We start from the raw sequence: 7,370 nt of genomic DNA, 5'->3' as shown, positions 1-7,370 counted from the left end.
CAGCACAGCAAATGTCCTATCTCTGTCTCATCATTCAGTTCATTAAAAGTATATTACAGAAGAGAATCAGCCTTAGAACTGACCCCCAAAGGATACAACTAGTAAGCAGCTACCAGATGGACTTTGCCCCATTGATCCCTCTGAGACCACAATGACATGCCTAAATGAAAAAAATGGACAATTACAGCTCTTTCATTGACTGTGACTTGTGAAAGCATATGATTGCATTGATGGTTTATAACACTGACAGCAGCAGGCTGTCCCAGGGCAGGAGCTGCTGGAGAGTCCAAATTCCCAGTTGTGGGAGGGAATGAATTGGCAAAGAATATCAGACCCTCACTAGTTATTCATATGATGCCACACCATTAATTCAACAAAACTAGCCACAGTTGAAGCAATGAAGCTTTCTGCAAGCCATTATCATCTCCCAGCTGAAACCCACTTCTGAAGGTATATTGTTTATATTGGATATATATGTATCATATAATGCAGCCCTGGTAGTAAAAAGCATGGCTGCCTCAGCCTAAAATAGCATGCTAGCAGCACTGTCATTTCAGTGGGATTCTGGGTGAGCACTTGTGCGGCAACACCAACCACAGGAAAAGGGATGCATCAGTAACTGAGATACAACGCCATGAATACCCACATCCTAAGGGTATACAGTGAAAACAAGCATGTTTTATACAAAACAGTCTTAGAAGACCCTGGACAGAGGCCACCTAAGGAGGAGCTAGATGATGCCTAGGTGTAACTGTTCCTTATTTACGGTAAAGTCTTGCACTTTACTTCAGAGACATGCTTGTGCATCGTCAAACCACTGACTCCATCTCAAAAATAATGGAAGACTGATGGGCTGTAGGACCAAATCATTTGTTGTATGAAGGACAGAGGATTGTTTTGTTACAACAGACACACAAAACAAGAAATCTGGGTTCTGTTCCTTGTTTTACAGCAGACTTCCTACATAATGGTAAACAAGCCTCTTTTGAGCTATATACTCTGTTAAAACCTATCTAAAAATGCTATCATGAGAATTTCATTTCAAAAAGTGAATTAAGAATAGAAAATAGGATTACTTCTTTCACTGCATGTTTTGCAATTATTAAATACTATTTATTCTTATTAATGAACGCTTACAAGTCTAACGGTATTTGCAAGGGGTTTGAGACAGTCAGCGGAAAATGCAAAGTGTTACCATTGTTTCTTAGTCAAGCACTGTGTCACTTCTTTCATAGAGTATTTAGATCGAGGCATTGACAAATCTCCAAACCAACTTCCTCCACACCCCAGCTCTTCCCCTGATGGTGCGGGGCTTACAGGGCTCCAATCAGCTAGGCAGATCCTCTCACCAATAGTACAAGTAAAGCCACCCAACCTTTCACTTTGAAAAAGGAAATGCATTTTCCTGAATATGTGCCAGATTCTACTCCACCCCTAACTCTCTGCACTGCTTAGTTACACATAGTTTAATTTCATGAAAGCTGCAGAATTAGTGATCTGTTACTACTCTATCACTGCATTTTCAGTGACAGTGACTCACTTCATTGCATTATAAATGCAAGTATGACTGAGAAAGGGTGCAGTAATAAACCGTGTACATAAACCACCCATGAGTCCTACGAGATTCTAAAACTTTCTTTTGCATCTGAAAAACAGAGAACCAATAGTTGAAATGAGATAAGCTGTTCTCTAAATATCAAGTACTTAAAATAATGCGTGGAAGAACCCGAAAACATATCATATATATATATATGTATATTGAGAGATATGTTATCTATGACAACCGCTTTGTAAGCTCTACAACACTAAATTAGTAGATACAGCAAATAAGATGAAGACCATTATATCCAAGGTAGTCCCTGTAAATGGCATACAGCCATGAAGTACTTATAAAAGATATAAAAAAACATATAGTAAATATGAGAGACACAACTACATCAGTTACACTTCCTCTGTGTTAGTAGCCCTCAAAACAAAATGCACAAGAAAAAATCTGGAGGAGTCATCCAAAGACATTGAAGAACAGGTGGTAAGAGTAAGTTACCACCATTTCTGAATTGCGTTCTTGATAACCTAATGTCTTAAACAGAAGCTTTCTGAAAATATCAGTTATTTGTATAACAACAGTAACCATCATAATTAATATTATTGATGACTACATTTAATTTCACGTAACTCCAAAACTGCCTGTTCATCCTTATTATTTCAGGATGACTGAAAAAAGAACACTTCCCCAAACATTTCATTGAATATGTTATTCACCCTATTTTCAAAATAATACCAAACTAAGTTTCAAATGAGATGATGAAAGTTTTCATTTGGAGAAGAGCAACATAAAGTATTTTTATATTCTGAAATTCTTCTCCTCTGCCACAGTGTTTTTCAGATTGTTTTTCTACATGCCAGATTCCGAATTATTGAAAATACATCCAGAACTCTTGTACTGTTCAGTTTTTGCCCCTCTGCTGAGGTATCATCCTTTACACAAATTTATGTCAGCAAAGACGATGTTAAGGTAAATGATGAAAACTGTAAGAGGTAATTTTTCAGAGACACTAATCCTTAAAATTTTACTCTTCTTACTAAACTTTTAAGTTCAAAGAGGTAGGTTGGATTTGAGCTTTCCATATAAATACAAAAGTGCTACTATGGCAAAATCCATCAGGGGCACTATTGTGAAATTCCACTGATTTGATATTAGGCATATCAGGTTATGAGCTGTATATTTCTTCATATAAGTAAAATTTCTAAAGAATAATTGCAGGGGAAGAAAATAACAGAGCAATAGAATAACATCTTTAGTAAAACAGCCTTTAACTAAATTCATACCAAATGGTTAGCCATGTAGGTATCACATATATATTTTAAATTACAAAAATAAATTCCAGGTTTTCCTACCATTCACTCATGATTTCAGGAAACTTGCCATTGACGGAAAACTACTGTCTCAGGGCTTATCACCAGATGCATAAGTATCTCTTGTCTTAAGGCTACATGATTTCAGCAGGAACTGTGTAACATGCTTCCCAGAAGTAATTAATAAGTGATTAATTTTGTAATTCAAGACTTAAGCTTACTAATCCATAACACAATAGGCTTTAAAAGGCAGCACTTGAAAATGAATTCTTTGCTTAGAGGGCACCTGAAATTATCGCATTGTTCCGCATCAGTTTTTGTTGAAGAAAAAATAGGAAACTTCATTTGAGTTTTGCTGAGCACTTAGGTGTTAATTTTCATGCACAGAGGTTTTGCTCAAAACTTAAAGACTCCAAAAGTGCCCTAAAGCACAGGACTGGAGTTTTCAAGCAGTTTAACTTCCTTTGAGCTCCTGGACAAGATCCTGCTTTTAATTATGTGGGCATGGATACATTAAGATTTCATTGATTCTCTTTCATTTGGAAGAGACCCAACTACTAGTACCTATTTGGGTTTCCTCAGATGTGTCCTCTTCTTCTGTCCATATTGAAGACTCTGGACATTCTTCCAGGATTTTGGGGGGGTTTTGGCATCCAGTAATGTCATCATGTCACATGTTTGAAAAAAATCTTAGAATGTCTCTTAGATCCACCCTACTACAGTGAAAGTCTGCCCATGTTTATATCTTTGGAAGTAGAAATTCTCAGTCATTCAGGTTAAAGTTAACACAAATCAACTTGGGACTGGAAGTAGTAAAATTTTACGTTCGTGGCAGTGCACTGCATGGGCTTTGCGCAGACCCTGTATTTTCTAAACTTCATTTACATACATTTGTATTATCTGTGCTTTTCTCTTGGGTACCAAAATCCTCCATTACCCTGAAAACTGAGAGTTAATTACAATTAGTTCTCAAAGGAGATTTGGTTTTCAAGCTCACAGGCACACCAGTGGCAGAGCACTGCCTTCATCTCCCCGAGCCTTCATCTCCTCTGACCCTCACATCCCAGTGATCCTAACTAAGCATCAACTTTTTCATCCCAAAGCCATTTATAGATTTGATCTCAATGCTGCAAATTCTTGCACATTCAGGTCATTTCACATCTCTTACTATGTTTAAAGAAATTCACAGCTGTAGTACCACATGCCCCTAGTAGCACAGACAAGGCCAGCGTGATCCCAAGATCCAGTGACCACAGGTACAGAAGCAACTCTGAAAGTAACTGAAAGTAGTAAGCCACTTTGCAGTTATGACAAACTGCATGCTTTATTTTTGTGTTAGTAACTGCTGTGATATTTGGTGCTCTGCAATACTTCTGCTACATAAAAACATTTGCTATTCTTCTTATGTCGCCAATAACAGGAGATATGTATATAATAGCCGTCACAGGTAGGCTCAGGCAGTGTGGGTCAGATGAGCAAGCAGTGGGGTGGATCGAGAGCTGGCTGATGGCAGAGCTCAGCGGGTTGTGATCAGCAGCGCAGAGTCCATCTGGAGGCCTGTAGCTTGTGGTGTTCCCCAGGGGTCAGTACTAGGTCCGGTCCTGGTCAACTTATTCATCAGTGACACCTGGATGAAGGGACAGAGTGTGCCCTCAGCAAGTTTGCTGATGGTACAAACCTGGGAGGAGTGGCTGACACACCAGAAGGCTGCACTGCCATTCAGCCAGACCTGGACGGGCTGGAGAGCTGGGCGGAGAGGAACCTCATGAACTTCAACAAAGGCAAGTGCAGGGTATTGCACCTGGGGAGGGACAACCCCACACACCAGCACAGGCTGGGGCTGACCTGCTGGGAGGCAGCTCTGCGGAGAAGGATGTGAGAATGGGATCCTGGGGGGCATTAGGAGTGTGGCCAGCAGGTGGAGGGAGGTGATCCTGCCCCTCTGCTCTGCCCTGCTGAGGCAGCACCTGGAGTGCTGTGTCCAGTGCTGGGCTGCCCAGTTCAAGAGAGACAGGGAACCACTGGAGAGAGCCTAGCAGAGGGCTACGAAGACCATTAGGGGACCGGAGCTTCTCCCTTATGAGGAAAGGCTGAGAGAGCTGGGCCTATTCAGCCTGGGGAAGAGAAGACTGAGAGGGGATCTTACCAATGCATACAGATATCTTCAGGGCAAGTGTCAGAAGGACAGGGCCAGGATCTTTTCAGTGGCACCCAGCGACAGGACAAGGGGCAACGGGCACAAACTGCAACACAGACAGTTCCTTATGAATGAGAAGAACTTCTTTACCTTGTCGATGACAGAGCACTGGAACAGGCTGCCCAGAGAGGGTGTGGAGTCCCTCATTCAATACCTGCCTGGATGTGATCATCTGAAACCTGCTGTAGGTGACCCTGCTTTAGCTGGGGGTTGGACTGGCTGATCTCCAGAGGTCCCTTCCAACCCTGGCCATTCTGTGATTCTGTGAAGTCAAACAGTTGCTGTGCTACCTTCATAGCCCACCTTAAAAGGATGTCCGCAAAGGCTGCCTGTGCAACTCCTGTAGTTCTCAGACTGGCTGTCACTATTTTGTGTGGTAAGTACGTAACTTTATCAGGTATTATTTTCTTTTCCTCGCATGGGACATACCCACTATTGGAAACATTGTCAATATTCAACAAACATTAAGAATCTCAGCAAAATTAGTCTTTCCTGAATTCTAAACACTGAAAAATTATATTGTTTCATCAAAACTAAATTTTTAAACCCAGAGATGCCTCATTGTAAAAGGACTTTACACCTCCTAAATGTATTACTTCAATTTCTGTTATAGTGTAGATACCAGAGATACTAATTTCTCCAGGGTTTAGTCATCGGATAGTGGCCTAATATATGAGGAACAGATATCCACATTCCAGTGATTAAAAATTATTAAAAATGAAAAATCTCTCCACAAAATAGTGATAGATCAAATCAGTATCCTAGATATCAGGAGAGAAAAAACACTTGCATGTCATCTTAAAGGCATTTAGTTGTTTTTAAATGTGATCAGCATGGGAGTGAACACCTGAGAACCCCCAAATTGTCAGAAAACTACATTTTCACTTGTTGGTTCTTTAACTGAGATGTAACACAAAGCTGACTGTTTTTAGGATGGAACATACAAGACATGACCAGAAAATGAAAATTCTGACATTCACCTACAATAAGGGCTAAACAGTTCTTATTTGCTTACACAGATATATAAGTATAAATAATTCATTTGGGTTCCACCACAAGTCACCAGTAAATGCCCCAGCCACCGGTTAGTAGGTACTGCAATGTTGCTTTCATTGTGGATCTAGCTCAACCTACTGTAGACAGTCTTTATACTTGTCTGTAATTATAAACCACTTTGTAATCTTCTTCATTTTAGTGCCATGACTTATAATGCTATTGAAATGTTTTATTTTTGCCTGCTACATTGAGCTATAAAAATATTCTTTTCTTACAAAGAACAGAGTCAACTTACCTTCTTTCTGTTTGTTTCTCCCAGATTTTTGGTACTTGCATACAGTCACATTTGGAACACATCACATTTTCCCCTAAAATTTATAGGGACGATTTAAGAATAAACAGAAGTTTATGCTGCATATTTGCTAGATCTTTCCCATATGATGCTAGTCAATAGTCAGAATATCAGTCTCATGCTTTGTACTGTCAGCATCCAGAGAAGATAATAATTAAGGGAAAAAGGATAAAGGAGGCAGGGTTAATTGCCTCTTTGATATAAAGGAAGTTTTACTCTGATTTTTCATTGTAGTTAACTTAGCAAGAAAGGTATTGTCTTTTTCAACCACTTAACCAGGACCAGCCCCAACTACCCTTCACAAAGCTTTAGGTGTGTCCTTAAGCCTGTTATTCTACTTCTGTGCTGTCTATGAAGAACTTACGTCATTAAAAAATTCACAAATTATCCTTAGCTGTCACTTCAGCTGACTTCTTGCCTAATGATACTCCTCTTCCTTCCACAGCCCATGCCAGTGTAGTACCTCAAATGTTATTCTAAGGTATATTTGTGAACTTTCAAAAAAAATGTAAAAAAAAATTGTTTTTCCCCAGAGAGGACTGTTTGTGTTATTGGTGTGTCGGCAAGCACTGGTTTACTTCCCATTTTCACCAGGGCAGGAGCAGAAGCCACAGGCAGAGCAGCTCCCAAAATCAAGGAACAGTCAAGCTGATGGTTAGAATCTGGTTTGGCTCATCTTAAACTGAATGCAAAGAACAGAGTTGAGATTTAGATCAGAATTAGTAATAAAAAATGTGGAAGATCAAAGGGGAATGGGAATAGACTCAAATATCTGGGGACCACTATAATAGCTTTCATTCTTGTGTGTATTGAGAAGTATCAGATCAGCTGATAACAAGAAAATATATTCTAATCTTATTATTGTTGCTGAATATTGAAGTGGGAATAAACTAGGTAAGCCTGTCTCAACTGTACCATTTTTTTGTCACCTTAATATGTCACAGACAAAAGAATTAAAAGCTTGTACTT

The sequence above is a fragment of the Falco punctatus genome, assembly GCF_963210335.1.
Source record: "Falco punctatus genome assembly, chromosome: 3".
Lineage (NCBI taxonomy): Eukaryota > Metazoa > Chordata > Aves > Falconiformes > Falconidae > Falco > Falco punctatus.
This window is presented reverse-complemented; position numbering follows the sequence as displayed.